Source organism: Phyllobates terribilis, unplaced genomic scaffold (assembly GCF_046119375.1).
Source record: "Phyllobates terribilis strain yellow unplaced genomic scaffold, ASM4611937v1 Scaffold_11__3_contigs__length_659146591, whole genome shotgun sequence".
In the NCBI taxonomy this organism is placed as follows: Eukaryota; Metazoa; Chordata; class Amphibia; order Anura; family Dendrobatidae; genus Phyllobates; species Phyllobates terribilis.
The window spans coordinates 600,806,112-600,823,254 of record NW_027362771.1 but is presented as its reverse complement, the minus strand read 5'-3'; the positions used below and the strand labels follow the sequence as shown (position 1 = coordinate 600,823,254).

General features: G+C 44.2%; 2 non-coding genes across 2 annotated transcripts; one reads left to right on the top strand and one right to left on the bottom strand.

The window, feature by feature from the left end:
* Positions 1–708: 708 nt before the first annotated feature.
* On the bottom strand, positions 709–790 carry TRNAL-AAG (transfer RNA leucine (anticodon AAG)). The gene has a single exon. It is a non-coding gene; the product is annotated as a tRNA-Leu (tRNA).
* Positions 791–14,769: 13,979 nt separating this feature from the next.
* TRNAS-GCU (transfer RNA serine (anticodon GCU)) lies at positions 14,770–14,851 on the top strand. The gene has a single exon. It is a non-coding gene; the product is annotated as a tRNA-Ser (tRNA).
* The last annotated feature ends 2,292 nt before the right edge of the window (positions 14,852–17,143 follow it).

Genomic DNA, 17,143 nt, shown 5'->3' with positions numbered 1-17,143 from the left:
TGAGGCGCTGAAGAGAAGTAACAATAAACTGAACATATGGATTTAACATTACTCTGTATTATATTTAACTTTTTGCAGTGCTTTTTCAGGGTATTCCAGGCGTAATCCACCGTAAAAATATCTCAAGTGCACATCTACGGCTTTGTGCGCACAGAGACTTTTTGCACTTTTTTTCGGAATATAAACAGGCAACAAACCCTCCTAATCCTCCTCAAAAACGCAAAACTTTCCAAAAGTTTGGAGTTTCTGCTGAATTTCCTATGATAAAAACTTAGCAAAATGACTGTGTGCATGGACCCAGTTTCTGCTCCAAAAACTCCTTGAAAAACTCTGTGCACATAGACTCTTCTTAGTCATTTCTATTGTAAGGCTTTCATGCATTTTTTAAGCAATCTTTATTTTTTTCTTAGACATTTAGGGAGTAACACTGCTCAAAAATAACTCCTTTAAAACTCTGTGTGCACATAGCTTAAGTCTGTGGATTTTGTGTGGTTATACTGCCACCTACTGGAGAACTGCTGCATAAAGAGGAAAGATACTTTACTCAAACGTAATCATAAATAAATACAGATTTTAGATATCTGACCATTTTTTTGTGTCAAAGGTAAGAATTGGGTAAATTATATTGTAATAATAATTATGGATAAAGAACATACGTTGAAATATGATCAGTTATAATAGCCAAGTAAGAATTTCTATAAAATACATTGGCAGCGGTGGGATTCGAACCCACGCCCCCAAAGAGACTGGAGCCTTAATCCAGCGCCTTAGACCGCTCGGCCACGCTACCTGTTGTACCATTTATATTTTGGATGTTGTGTTGTAATAAAAAGGATAAATTGCTGAAGCTGAATCTGAATTCACTGAACCTGATTGGCTGCTCCTCAATGTACCTCCTCCCAGTGTTCAGTACACGCTGCAGCTCGTGGTTTTTGTTTGTTTGTTTTTTTGCCTGTGTTGTTGGATTGTAATTAGAAAGTAACATTGCCACCTAGAGGTTAGTTTATAGAATAAAAACTGAGGGTAGCACCAATTGGACCACACTTGGATGACTTCTCACTGCGGTCCGATTATCACAGAGTGTCAGAAAGGAGAAGGTGGAGAAACTTTTTTTCTCCACATAAAAGAAAAGCTGATGACCCTGGGAGTAACGATCATGGTCACAGAGGTCATGACCAGGCCCATGTGGGTGAGGGGCCCGCTGACGCCAGCGCAAGCACGCTGCCGGCCATATAGAGGCTAGAAGCTGACGGCGGCGTGCACGTAATTGGTGGTGCATGGCAGTGACGTCATATACTCCTGTCGCTTGCATGCTGAAGTCAGCTGTCAGCTTCAGAAGTGGATGCCACTCGGCGGGGGAGCGGAGGTAGGGTGAGTATAATCTTTTTTTGCTATGCATTAAAGAACAGCGGCAAATTGGGAACATACCAGGATGGGCCCAGAATGGGGGATGTATATATCAGGATGGAAGGGAGATATATATATACCAGGAAGGGGTCCAGGATAAGGGACATATATACCAGGATGGAGATATATATACCAAGAAGGGGCCCAGGAAGGGGAATATATATACCAGGAAGGGGCTTAGGATGGGGGATATATATACCAGGATGGGGGATGTATATACCAGGATGGATGGAGGTCATATATACCAGGATGGGCCTGGGTTAAGGGAAATATACCAGGATGGGGAACATATATAACAGGATGGAGGTCATACATACCAGGATGGGCCTGGGATAAGGGAAATATACCAGGATGGGGAACATATATAACAGGATGGAGGCCATATATACCAGGATGGGCCTGGGATAAGGGAAATATACCAGGATGGGGAACATATATAACAGGATAAAGGCCATATATACCAGGATGGGGCCAGGATGGGGGGATATATACCAGGATGGGGATGTATATACCAGGATGGATGGAGGTCATATATACCAGGATGGGCCTGGCATAAGGGAAATATACCAGGATGAGGAACATATATAACAGGATGGAGGTCATATATACCAGGATGGGCCTGGGATAAGGGAAATATACCAGGATGGGGAACATATATAACAGGATAAAGGCCATATATACCAGGATGGGGCCAGGATGGGGGGATATATACCAGGATGGGGATGTATATACCAGGATGGATGGAGGTCATATATACCAGGATGGGCCTGGCATAAGGGAAATATACCAGGATGAGGAACATATATAACAGGATGGAGGTCATATATACCAGGATTGGGACCAAGGATGGGGAACATGTATACCAGGGTGCAGGACATGTATTCCAGCATGGGCCCAGGAAGGGGGACATACTCTGACAAGCAAAAGGGTAACAATGTTTTGAACTTTTGAATTTCTGGCTCCATATCTCACCATCCACTAAGGCTTCTAAAGAAAGTCTTCCATCATTTTATAAACAATCATCTTGGCTATCTCATACATAAATTTGACTTACAACTATTTAGCATATGATTAGTTATGCGGATTCTTCTCATGTCACTGCATTGTTACTGTTTTGTCCTGGTGGTGGAAAAAATCTTTTTCTTCCTGTATAGTACAAAATACAACCTGTTCTCACATTCCCTAATAGCTCAGTGTGTTATTAGGTTGATTCCCAAGTGAAAGGTCAAATCGAGGAGAAGCCATGAAGAAGATATCCCAAGAAAAGAGAAACAGCATTATCCAGATCATCGATAGCGGTTTCTCCACCAAGAAAATTGCCAAACTGCATGAGGTGAGCGCCATGAGAGTTGGAAGAATACGAAATGGGGTCCGTCCATCCATTCAAAAGCCAAGAGGTGGACGTCCAGGCAAGATATAGGAGTCAAAAAGTTGGCTCATTAAAAGGTCTATCAGTTTTGGTGTGACAAACACAGCAGTGGGGGCGGCTCACATGCTTCATAATGGTGAGATCACAGACATCCATGTAAACACCGTGCAACGCATGTTACACAAGTCTGGAATGGTGGCCAGAAAGAAGGTGAAGAAGCCTCGACTTCAAAATCGTCATAAGAAGCGTCGGCTTGAGTTTGCAAGAAAGTACGAAAAGTGGACAGCAGAAGATTGGAAACGGGTGATTTGGAGCAAAAAAAAGAAATTCAGTAGACGAGGCTCTGATGGTGCAAATGGGTCTGGAAGATACAAGGGAAAAAGGAACTGTCAAGTTCTGTGGTTATAGAATTGTTTTACAGCCAAAGGTGTTGGACACTTGACCAAGATTGATGGTGGTCTCAATACTGATCTATATGTGAGTATCCTACAAGACAAGTTACTTTGTAAACTCAAGTACTATGGGTATGAAAAGGACGACATAGTGTTCCTGCAGGATAACGACCCGAAGCATATATCGAGATTGGGGAAGGAATGGTTCAATGACAATGAAGTAGAGGTGCTGGATTTGCCCCCACAGTTCCCAGACCTCAACCCAATCCAACACTTGTGCGTAGAGTTGAAGAAAAAACTGTATACATACCCAAGTGAGTCGACCAGTATGCTCCAACTTTGGGAATGTGCAGAAGAGACCTGGGATCAGATTTCAGTCGAGACATGCACTGGGGCCCATCGGACTTTACTTATGCCACTGCTGATATCGCTTGAACCCAGGGCCAGTGTCACCACCTGGCGCACCTGGGAAAGTGCTTGGGCCCTGCGCAAGCGGGGGGCCCACTCACCGTTGGGAAAACTGGCTCATGAGTCTGTGGGGCCAGGTACCAGTGCCCACGAGTGGGACCCCCTCTTCCTCAGGGCCCCGGCACTTGCAATACTTACCTCTCCTCGTTCCTCTGCTGCTCCGTCGTCTTCCGACTCTGTGACGTCTCAGGGCAGAGGGCGCAATGACATCACTACCGCACACCCTCTGCTCTGAGCAGTGCAGAGAGCCAGAAGATGGGGATGCTGAGGAGTCCAGAACTGCAGCCAGTGAGGAGAAGTGAGTATTTAATTTTTTTTCTGTATGGAGCATTAATTATATGGGGCTCATTGTGTATGGATCAATATATGGGCCTCATTATATATGGAGTATTATATGGGCCCATTATGTATGAAGTATTATATGGGACGCGTTATTCTGTATGGAGCAATATATGGGGCCCATCATGTATGGAGTATTATATGGGACCCGTTATTCTGTATGGAGCAATATATTGGGCCCATTATGTATGGAGTATTATATGGGACCCGTTATTCTGTATGGAGCAATATATGGGGCCCATTATGTATGGAGTATTATATGGGACCCGTTATTCTGTATGGAGCAATATATGGGGCCCATTATGTATGAAGCAATACAGCGAAGGAAATAAGTATTTGATCCCTTGCTGTCTTTGTAAGTTTGCCCACTCACAAATACATGAACAGTCTATAATTTTTAGGGTAGGTTAATATTAACATTGAGAGATAGAATATCCAAAAAAAAAAATCAAGAAAATCACATTGTATAGATTAGATAAATTTATTTGCATTTTGCAGTGAGAAATAAGTATTTTGAACCATAAGTAAGATGCTGGGTGAGAAGGAGACAACTGTTGGTGCAATATTAAGAAAATGAAGAAATACAAAATGACTGTCAATCGACATCGATCTGGGGCACCATGCAAAATCTCACATCCTGGGGTATCCTTGATCATGAAGTAGGTGAGAGATCAGCCTAAATCCCCATCTTCTGGCTCTCTGAACTGCTCAGAGCAGAGGGTGTGCGGTATCAAATACTTATTTCCTTCACTGTATATGGGGCACATTATGTATGGAGCAATATATGGGGCTCATTATGTATGGAGCAATATATGGGGTCCATTATTCTGTATGGAGCATTATATGGGGCCCATTATGTATGGAGCAATATATGGGGTCCATTATTCTGTATGGAGCATTATATGGAGCCCATTACACTGTATGGAGCAATATATGGGGCTCATTATACTGTATGGAGGACTATGTGGTGCCCATAATATTGTATGGAGGACTATACTGTTCGGTCTGCACTGTGCGCTGCGAGGATTCGCCGGTTTCTGAGCTGTCGTGGAATTTACAATAGATATCGCTCATGTAATATATGAAGTGAAATCTTTGTCAAAGTCTGTACAAACTCCGATCCGAGTCTAATCAAAATAATTGATCCGTTTTTTTTCTTGTACATGAGAAAAACTGATGCATGAAGTGCAGAATCCCTAAAGTGCACTTCTATCGCTCACATCCCTTATTACTCACAGTTATCTTTAAGACTACGTTTACATAATTAAGAATAATTCAACCCCATGTCTCCAGCTGAAAATTGTGACCATATTATAGTCAATGGTGCGCGTCAGGTGCCATAAGTGTCCTGCGTATGAGGAATCCGGCACCGATTGTAAGTATGTAATGCAGGTACCGGAATGCAACACACAGAGACACAAGGCGAGAACAGTCAGAGATGATTGTAAACAGTTTTATACAACAGGTATACTGAAACAAGGGATTAGCAACAAGGATAATGAACAGTGGTTTGAAATAGCAGAAAAATACGAAATTTCTCAAAGTAAGGCGCAGTCTCTTAAAATAAGGCGCAGTCTCTTAAAGTAAGGTGATGCCCTCAAGCATGAGAAGCACCACACAAGTTCTTTAACCGTGAATTTGGCCCTAGCGGGGGTCACCGGTTATTCCCGCTAGGCCGTGAGTCTCTTTCCGGATGAATTCAATTAAATCACATTGTGCTACTTTAGCCCCAACCGTCCCCCTCCCAACCTGAGTACTTAAACCCAATTGTCCCCGGTACCGTGGGTGAGCAGTGGAAGTGACGGCCCTGCTCCTCTCTGCTTGGCTGTTGGGGGCAGTCTCTCGAGCCTTGGATAAGGGGGTCCAGGGCTCTTCTGTCGGGTTCCGCGAACTCACTCAGCACCGCGATCAGGTTCCTAGTATCCTCAGCAGGCACAGCACTCGAGTCATAACTGTGAGGGATCCGGAGCTCTTTTACCGGTGCCCGGCTGGAGCACCTCTCAGGCCTCTGGATTTGGCCTGTCACGCGGGGTTTCTCAGGACGCAGGGAGCACGTCTGCTCCTCTCTGCTGCTTGGCGCCAAAGACCCCTCAGGTTTGGCGCGCTGGCCTCTTATCTCTTTGAACTCCTTCCTGGAAGTCACCTGATCGGGTCCAGCCTCTGAATCTGCCCTCCCTGCAACTTCCTTTGTATATTTTGGTTCCGCTTGACTGTCTCTGGCCAGTAGATGGCAGTCTCGCTCCATCCATGAAACGTCATGTTGAAGTTCTTTTACAAGCTTTTTAGCTCGTTCTACATTCCTCCCTCCTTTTTGCTCGCCAGTCCTCGGGCGAGTGGACTCCTCACAGAATTGATGTCTCCTTCCAGGCAGTGCAAGCTCAGACAGGAGTTGGGCACACTCCTGCGTTTTCTGTTGGATTCGAGATCAGATAAACTCTTCCTGAGCATACCGGTTAGGAGGAATTCCGGCATTAGCCCGCTCAGTTCTGCGGGGCTCTTCTTGCGGAGGAGACTCCGGGAGATCCGAGGAATCAACTACTGGGGATTGCAAATCATTTCCTGACTCATTCTGACTTCCACTTGGGAGTGGCACCAACGGTTCTGACGGGCCCAACTGCATTGTGGCCCACCCTTCTTCATCCCCCAAGGTTCCTGTATGTGGCACTTCAGCCAACACGTCTGACGGCCCAGCCCTGTTACAGACTTCTGCTTCAGAGGAGCAAGGTCGCAACATATTACGGTGCAACACCCTGGATGTCGCGGCGTCATCCCCTTCGGGCCTAACCTCATAGACGGGGTTGTCTGGGTGAACCTTCTTCACCACCCGATATGGTATTGCCTCCCAACGATGGTCCAGCTTACTCCCAAATCGTTTAGCCCTCACCAGCACTCGGTCTCCTGGCTGAAGCGATCCACCTGTGGTCGGGGGCCGAACTGCATGCTCTACTTCGTGAAACTTCTGAGCAACCAGTCTTCTCACGGTATGGAGTCGACGCTGGTGTTCTCGAATCCAGGTACTTGGGCTACTGCCCGGACAGGGGTCTTCTGAGTCTAGCTCCAGTTCGGTGATTTCTCGGCCACTTCTTCCAAACAGCAACATGTAGGGGGTGTAGCCAGTGGTTGCATGAACTCGATTATTATACACCCACACCAGCTCGGACACGAATTCAGGCCACTTCATCTTTTTGTCCGCTTCCAGTGTTCGCAACATTTGCAACAGGGTTCGGAGAAAGCGCTCGCATGCACTGTTCCCTTGAGGGTGGTAAGGCGTTGTCCGGGAACGGTCGATCCCATAGATGCGGTATAGCTCATCCATCACTCGTCCTTGGAAGCAGGCCCCCTTGTCAGAATGTATTCGCTTCGGGCACCCATAAATCTCGATGAAATCTTGACAGATGGCCTTGGCTGCGGCTTCTGCCATCTGATCTTTAGTGGGCGTCACTACTGCAAACTTGGTGAAGTGATCAGTCATGACTAAACAGTGTCCATAACCGTTGTATGAAGTTCCTACCATCAAGTAGTCAATCATCAAGACTTCCAAGGGGGCAGAAGTTCGGATGGTCTGAATGGAAGCTCTTTGCTCCGGGGGCTTGTTCAACTCACACTGGTGACATGTTCGGCAGACCCCCTCGACTTCTTGTCGCAGTTGAAGCCAATACACCAGCCGTTGCAACCACCGGAAGGTCTTTTCTACTCCGAAGTGAGCACCTCTTCTATGAGCTTCTTGGGCTAGCTGTGTTACTAGCGCTCCTGGAACTACCACTTGCCAGGTAACATCAAACTCTCGAGGCAGCTGGATTCTTCGGCATAGCAAGCCGTCCTTCAGGAGGAGCCTCTCCCACTGGCCTAGGATTTGTAGGGTAGTTGGAAGTGAAGCGGCTCTGGTTTCCTGGTCGGGTCTCTGATTAAGGGCGACCCATTCTCTCAACTTTGCTAGCTCCGGGTCGGATTGCTGCAGATGTATCCATTCGTCTCTTGAACGGCCCAGAATCTGAGTGGGCCTCGGCTCCCTTCTGGTCTCTTGGGCATCGACCACAGCAGCGGCGAACTGGCTGAAATCCGGGATCTCGTCGCCTTCGAGCTCCTCATCTCTGTCCTTCTTCGGCCCCGCCTGAGTGACCCAGGACAGGGCATCTGCATGTGTGTTCAGGGCCTTGGACCGATAGGTGATTTTATACTGGAATTTGGACATCCTTGCAACCCACCGCTGTTCTAACGCGCCCAGTTTGGCGTTCTCCAAGTGGGTCAAAGGGTTGTTATCTGTCCACACTTGCACTTCTGACCCTGACAGGTACTCAGCAAATTTCTCGGTCATGGCCCACACCAGTGCCAGTAGCTCCAGCTTAAACGAACTGTAGTTGTCCGGATTCTTCTCCGTATCTCGGAGTGACCTTCTGGCATACGCAATCACTCGCTCTTTCCCTTCTTGTACTTGAGCCAGCACTGCTCCCAGCCCATGCAAGCTTCCATCAGTGTACAACATGATCGGCTGCGAAAAGTCAGCATAGGCCAGAATCAGGGCATCTGTTAGCGCCATTTTCAATGCTCGGAATGCCTCTTCTTGTCGTGGGCCCCACTGAATGGGCTGCCACTTGGCTCCCCCGGCTGTTCCTCTCAGCAATTCATTGAGCGGGTTCGCAATCTTAGCAAAGTCTTTAATGAATCTGTGGTAGTATCCACCGAGCCCCAGGAATGCCCTTAGTTCCCTTAGATTGGCGGGCGTGGGCCACTTCTGCACGGCAGCTACTTTCTCCGCAGTGGGGTGCACCCCTGCACTGGACACAGTGTGCCCCAGATATTCAATTTCTCGTTTGAAGAGACGACACTTACAAGGCTTAATTTTCAGGCCGTGCCTTTGTAGCCGTTCTAACACTTGTTCCAATCGGCGGAGATGATCCTCAAACGTTGCGGAATAGATAATTATATCGTCCAGATATATTAAAGTGGCTTCAAAGTTGAGGTCCCCCAAGCATCTCTCCATCAGCCGTTGGAAGGTTCCTGGTGCATTTGTTAGTCCGAACGGCATTCGATTGAACTCAAACAGGCCCATAGGGAGAACAAAAGCTGTCTTCGGACGATCCTTCTCAGCTACTGGGACCTGCCAATAGCCACTGGCCAGGTCGAGGGAGGAGAAGAATTTGGCGCTCCCTAGTGCAGATAGAGACTCTTCGATTCGGGGGAGTGGATAGGAGTCCTGTACTGTACAGGCATTCAGCTTCCGATAGTCTACGCAAAATCTCAGGGTACCGTCCTTCTTTCGGACCAGCACGATCGTAGCCACCCAGGGGCTCTGGCTTTCACGGATCACACCGTTCTGCAACATGTGGGCCAACAGCTCTTTCACCTCCTGGTACATTTGAGGCGGGGTCTGCCGATATCTCTCTCGGATGGGAGCAGTATTTCCGGTGGGTATTTCGTGCTGAATGTCCCGAGTGCACCCGAAATCATCTTCATGCTGTGCAAACACTCCCTGATATCGCTGTAGAAGTTGTTCGATCTGCCTTACTTGTCCAGCAGAAAACTCAGTCAGGTTAGCTTCCATTTCTTCCAGGAGATGGCGTCCAGCCAACGGTTCTCTTCCATGTTCATGGCTATTGAGGGACACCTCTAGGGTCCATGGTTTTCCTTCCACAGGTGCCAGCCCTATAGCGTCAGCTCTAGTAAGGGCCTCCGGCATTACGCACACTCGCGCCACCTCTTGTCGGGGCAACAACTGTAAACTGGTGCCACTTAAATTGATGCAGCGCACGGGTACTCGACCGTGCCGCATGGTGGCCAGAGTTCGAGCAATCAGGAGTCCAGAGGGCGCTTCTTCTCCCTCCATTGGTTCAACTTGAATGTCCACGCCCTCTAAGGACACATGTGCCAGCACCGGCAAAGTAAGTACAGTCTGTCCCACCGGCAGTGTCATTCGGGCGGTATCGATACCTTACCAAGGTACTGGGAGGTAGTGGGCAACTTTTGAATCTGAATGACCCGCACGAGGTGCTGGAACACTCTCTTGTTAGCTGGGTCTCGAGATGCGCGGGTCCAGTTGTTTTTGCTACAGCCCTCAGCCAGGAACTGTCCGACTTCTTTCAGCACATTCATGCCCAGGGTTACAATGTGCCCATCGCCTCTGGGCCCGGTGGTCAGTACAATCCCTTTTCGACCGAGGTCTTTTCCACATGCCCGCACGGACATCCATACTACTCCCGCTACTGGGATAGGTAGTTGATTAGCCGCCAGCAGTTTGACAGTGGGTTCCCGGCAGGAACGAGCGACTTCAGGAAAGTGACTTTGGAAGTACGTCTCAGGCATAGTGGTCACTTGAGACCTGGTGTCCATCAAACAGCGGATCCGCTGCCCATTGAATTCAGCCCAGATAATGGGCCTCTCGGAGACAATGTCTTCAGAGCTCCCTCTTCTACTCTCTGAAGCTCGAGACCCCACGGTATGCTCCACAACCGTGGGGCATTTTAGTTTAACAGCTGTCCCCTCCTCCTCCTTTCTCGGTTGGGACAGTCTTTGGAGATATGCCCCCTACCTCCGCAGGTCCAGCACTCCGGTCCTCGTTCTGCCGATAGGTCGGGTACATGTCGTGCTGGGGCCGGATAGGAACGTCTTTCTCGTTCTGGTCTCCGTCCAAGTAGAGCAGTATGGTCCGTCGGCAAGGGGGCAGTAGGGGTCTTTCTAATAGCATTCAACTCACCCCAAATGTCTCGAATTTCCTGACGCATTTCCCGTACCCAATCAGGCTCTTGGTTGGTGAATCCAGGAGCAATTGCCTCATGACTTCTAACTGTGGCTTTGAGAACAGGAACTTCTCTCTCCAGGACTCTAGCTTCAGCCCCAACCTCCAGGAAGCCCAGATCAGGGCTCAATCGCAGCCGCTCCTTCAGGATCTGCCTCAGGGAAGGGTCTTTCAAGCCAGCAATCAGTTGGTCACGCAACACCTCATCCAATGGTCCCAGTCCTCAGTTCCCATCTTGACTTTTCTTAGTGATATGGGCCATCACTTCCTGTAATGCATTAACATACTGATTTACTGTCTCATTTTCCCCTTGGACCCGCTGAAACAACCGTAAGCGCAAGTGTCACCGTGCATGTCCTCTAGAATTTTTATCACTTTATTCACAGTGTCACGGTCCCCAGGTGGGCGGTACATCACAGTCTGTCGGGCCTCTCCATCAAGGGTTAGGAGGGCCAGCTCCGCCTGGGCTAGAGGGTCAAGGGGATACATACGTAGCATACTTCTCAGTCTTTCTGCCCAGTCCCAAAGTGACATGCCATCCCCTGTAAACTTGGGAAGATGGCTGAGCATAGCCCCCAGGGGTATATGGCTACGGCCGGACCCAGACACAGACTGATCCGCCATCTCTGCGTCTGAATGTTGCATCCTGCCGACTACGCCAAATGTAATGCAGGTACCTGAATGCAACGCACAGAGACACAAGGCGAGAACAGTCAGAGATGATTGTAAACAGTTTTATACAACAGGTATACTGAAACAAGGGATTTGGCCCTAGCGGGGGTCACCGGTTGTTCCCGCTAGGCCGTGAGTCTCTTTCCGGATGAATTCAATTAAATCACATTGTGCTACTTTAGCCCCAACCGTCCCCCTCCCAACCTGAGTACTTAAACCCAATTGTCCCCGGTACCGTGGGTGAGCAGTGGAAGTGACGGCCCTGCTCACGTATGCAGCTCCTCTCTGCTTGGCTGTTGGGGGCAGTCTCTCGAGCCTAGGATAGGGGGGTCCAGGCCTCTCTGAACTTCCAGGAATTCTTGTACATAGGAGCAGTATTATAGTAGTTATATTTTTGTACATAGGAGCAGTATTATAGTAGTTATATTCTTGCACATAGGGGGCAGTATTATAGTAGTTTTATTCTTGTATATAGGGGCAGTATTATAGTAGTTATATTTTTGTACATAGGAGCAGTATTATAGTAGATATATTCTTGTACATAGGAGCAGTATTATAGTAGTTATATTCTTGTACATAGGGGCAGTATTATAGTAGATATATTCTTGTACATAGGGAGCAGTATTATAGTAGTTTTGTTCTTGTACATAGGGGGCAGTATTATAGTAGTTATATTCTTGTATATAGGAGCAGTATTATAGTAGTTATATTTTTGTACATAGGAGCAGTATTATAGTAGTTATATTCTTGCACATAGGGGGCAGTATTATAGTAGTTTTATTCTTGTATATAGGGGCAGTATTATAGTAGTTATATTCTTGCACATAGGGGCAGTATTATAGTAGTTATATTCTTGTACATAGGGGCAGTATAGTTTTTAATAGTTTTTATTTTTATAGCGCCAACATATTCCGCAGCACTTTATAAATTTTAGGAGGGACATATACAGACAATACAGAATAAGCATATCTCATATCGAAAGGAGTGAGGGCTATAGTAGTTATATTCTTGCACATATGAGCAGTATTATAGTAGTTATATTTTTGTACATAGGGGCAGTATTATAGTAGTTATATTTTTGTACATAGGGGGCAGTATTATAGTAGTTATATTCTTGTACATAGGGGGCAGTATTATAGCAGTTATATTCTTGTACATAGGGGTCTTTATTACAGTAGCTATATTCTTGTACATAAAAGCAGTATTATAGTAGTCATATTCTTGTACATAGGAGCAGTATTATAATAGTTATATTCTTGTACATAGGGAGCAGTATTATAATAGTTATATTCTTATACATAGGAGACAGTATTATAGTGGTTATATCCTTGTACATAGGAGCAGTATTATAGTAGTTATATTCTTGTACATAGGGGGCAGAATTATAATAGTTATATTCTTATACATAGGGAGCAGTATTATAATAGTTATATTCTTATACATAGGGGGCAGTATTATAATAGTTATATTCTTATACATAGGGGGCAGTATTATAGTAGTTATGTTTTTGTACATAGGGGCAGTATTATAGTGGTTAGATTTTTGTACATAGGGGGCAGTATTATAGTAGTTATATTCTTGTACATAGGGGCAGTACTATAGTAGTTATATTCTTGTACTTAGGGGTCAGCATTATAGTAGTTATATTCTTGTACATAGGGAGCAGTATTATAGTAGTTATATTCTTGTACATAGGAGCAGTATTATAGTAGCTATATTCTTGTACATAGGGGGCAGTATTATAGTAGTTATAATCTTGCACATAGGAGCAGTATTATAGTAGTTATATTCTTGTACAAAGGGGCAGTATTATAGTAGTTAGCATACCACGATCTCCAGCGCCATACACTCCTCTTACCTGTAACGGCTCCATGCGTTCTTCTGTCTGGAGCCAGACTGCGTGTTGCGCATGCGCAATCTATAGAAGCTTCAGACAGAGGGACGCTTGGCCGGTTATATTATAGATATTTGTATACTTATCCTTCCCCTTCCCCATCCTTTTTATCTGCTCACACCCTTGTTTCCCCATACCTTTGTCCTTTAGATAGTCATTTAATTAATGTTTTGTTTGATTATATCCTTCGTGTGTATTGTTTCCCCTCCCTTAAAACCTAATGAAAATAATTTGATGACATTTCACAAAGATCTTTAGACATTCAGGAGTCAGTGAAAGATATGGGGACTCAAACAAGACATATTTTATACAATACATATACATTACAATGGCCTACCTTCACTACAGTGTGTAGGGCTCTCCTCAAGCACTTGTTATGTTAAACATGGGTGAAAAAGGCACATTTTAACTGACCTTGGGGCGCAGCGTTTGAGTATCTGACTTCAGATTAGAATGTTGCGTGTCCAAATCATGTCGAGGTTAATTGTTTAATTCATCTTGGATAATGTGAACGATGTCTGGATTGAGATTGAAAATGGAGCCCTTCATCCTTCTGACAATAGATTAACTTGGCTTTTTTGCCATCTTTCAGCACAGTGTCAGTAGCTTTTTGATGAAAAATATCATTGGGAATCCAGATCTGAAAATTGAAATTTCAAATCACACTGGGATCGCTTATCATTTTGGTTACATCATTATCATTTTTATATGAGTAATCAAGCAAAACTTTAATTTTTAAAAAATAAAAAATAAGCATAATCAGTATCACCGCGTTTGTAAAAGTCTGATGAAAATGTAAAATTGTTTAACCATTGTAATAAATGCAGTAAAGCAAATTAAAATTGAAACGCCAGAATCTCTGTTTTTTGGTCAATGGACCTTCAACAAAAAATGCAATAAAAAATGATCAAAATATCATATGTATATCCAAAAATTGTATCATCAAAAACTGCATCTCTGCATGCAAAACACAAGCACTCTTACAGCCCCATAAATGAGAAAATCAAAACTACTTTTTCAGTACTTTATGGTAATTGATTAGTGTCTTTTAAAACTACAACTTATTCATTAAAAAAACAATCACTAATATGACTATATTGACAGAAAATTAATAAAAATGCCTTTTGGAAGAATGGGAGCAAAAAACTAAAGCACAAAATGAAAAAATGTCCCATTCTCACAGGGTTAATGTATGAGCAGAACACACTTTTAACATTTACAGTATCTTTTAAAAGCGAACCATTATGTTACATAATAATCCATGAACATAAAAAAGAACAGGTTTCTCAGGTTCATTTCTGGAAGCCTTTTTTCCAAGAGTTTAGTATCGAAAATGTGTGGAAAAAAAGAGGTATTAAAAAAGAAAAACACAAATAAATCCAACTTCAGTTGTCAATTTTAAAAAGAAAATCAGAAAGTAGATCACATGGAAAGATCTTAAAGTAGATCACATGGAAAGATCTTAAAGTAGATCACATGGCAAGATCTTAAAGTAGACGAGGTGGCCGAGTGGTTAAGGCGATGGACTGCTAATCCATTGTGCTCTGCACGCGTGGGTTCGAATCCCATCCTCGTCGTTGCCTTATGTTTTTTTCAACACCTATGTCATTTTTACAATTACATCTATAATATAAGGTCTGTACTGCCAACAATTATCATCATATCACTTAAAATGCTATGGCTATTTGAATATTTTACGTGCAAGAGAACTGAATGATGACTGTCATATTCTTTTCAAATGGTGTAATTCAAAAGTCTTCAACATTGACAAATTTCACCCAACATTAAATTTTTTGCAACTTTTGATAATATTCTTACCAGCAACCCTTGGTACTAATTTCTAATTTGTTACAATTAGTAGGAATCATATGCAAAGTAAATCTGAAAATTGTAATTATTGCTGTTCATTGATATTTCATAGAGGATGGGATGTGCCACAGGCTTACTGAGAGATAAAATGGTGGTTAACTCTTTTCTATCATAATTTAGCATGATCATAGACCCCATAGCGGTCCCCAATGATTAGAGATTATAGTTACCCTAAAAAAAAAGTAGAGTTGAAAATAGATAATATTCAACTCACATTGAAAATACCTTGTTTAGATATAAAAAATAAAATCCTAAAAATAAAAATTATACCACTATTTTTTTTCATCGCTAACTCTTTCTTGACACATGACGTACATGTGTTAGTGTGGGTATATGGAGCAGACTCAGAAGCTGAACTTTCACAATATCTGGTAGAGACATGTATATACAGCCAGCAGCAATCTAGCTGGGAAGCACTTAATTGTCGTGGTAATTCTTTCTCAGTGGCACTGATCCAAGTTGTTTGAGGCCTCAATGGATGCCATGTCGATGTTCCTGTGAAGTTCTCACTGTGGCTGGAGTTCCTGACTTTACTTATATACTGCTATACAATTGTGTTGAATAATGGCTAAGAATAAAAAAGCCTTTATTAGATATGTAGAAACAATGGTACACCATACAAGAGAAGAGTACATGCGCAGCACGTGACATGTGTTACATTAATAATTAATAATACATATTCAACATTGAGATATGACAGGGCAGACAAATGATATGTTGTGATCTAAGCTATACCATGGTGCCTAGATCTCACTCCACCACTCCACAAAAAAAGAAGAGGGTAATATGTGTTTGGTATGAGTCCGGATTAGTGTCACCAGTCTCAGAGAAAAGACTGGACAGGTAAATGCACCACAGGCTAATAAGAGTTGAATGACCTCTGAATAAAGGACAAACTATATAGACCATTGTATGTATGCCTAATAGATGTGTGCATAGCCCTTATCTCCAATTACATCCATGCCGGATCAACAATCAAATGGGTGTAAGAAAAAGGAGGGGAAATCGATTCAATAATAACCAATGTATCTAAATGTACAATGACATACCTGTGTATCAGCAAACCACTGCGCAGCACACACCCCGACGCGCATTTCGGACCGCTGTCCTTCGTTAAGGGGTAGCATCCATAGAATGTGCAATGTTTAAAAAGGAAATGGTGTGTAACTCCCGCGTTTAACACTAGCCTTACATCTGCACCGTACACTGCGGGTGTCGGCTATGTTATACACTGATGTGCCTGTGGGGTAACCACCAACTTGTAAGCAGCTCAAGCCAATGTAGTAGATAGAAAGTTATCCAAAATCTGGATGGATGAGCAGCTTGGACTTCCTCCAGGGAGGTACAAGATAATGGCTGAATGTGGAACGAGGGTGGAGTTCGAAAGTAGGAATGTCCAAGCAGGGAATCTTGGGAGATGTAGATTCCTCTATTACACCAGTGGAGCTGGACCATCCAGTTTCCGGAAGCTTTGCATGAAAATAAAGACAGCATGAGAACGAGTCTGAAAATGTAGGAAAAAAACTGCAAGAAAGGAGAGAAAGGCATGTGTGAATATACATTCAAGTGACCCATGCTTTTTTTTAGGTAAGTGAACTCCTTAAATTCTTCATTTATTTTTGGGAACGTTCTTCACATGCATGCAGAAGGTCACGGTGCATCGTGTGTCTTCCTGACATCTCGAGAGACCCCCACACCATAATAAGGGACATTAAAAAACTTCTCCGAGTATCAGATTTGCCGGGAAAATCCACCCAAACAGCCAAAGTACATTTTGTTCGATCCGCTCATTTCTCAAGGTGAGAATTATTATTTTATTAACTCAACTCTCTAAAGTTCAGAAAACTGGTGACCAGATGCTGAATTTGTCAATCGCAAAAAAAATTGTATTCTGGAGAAAATTGATGTTTGCACGATTCGAGGAGAAGTCAATGCCTCGTGAATAAATTCACTCATCTCTACGGTTGGCCAAATGAGTGTTCAGCCGCCTCTGGTGTATG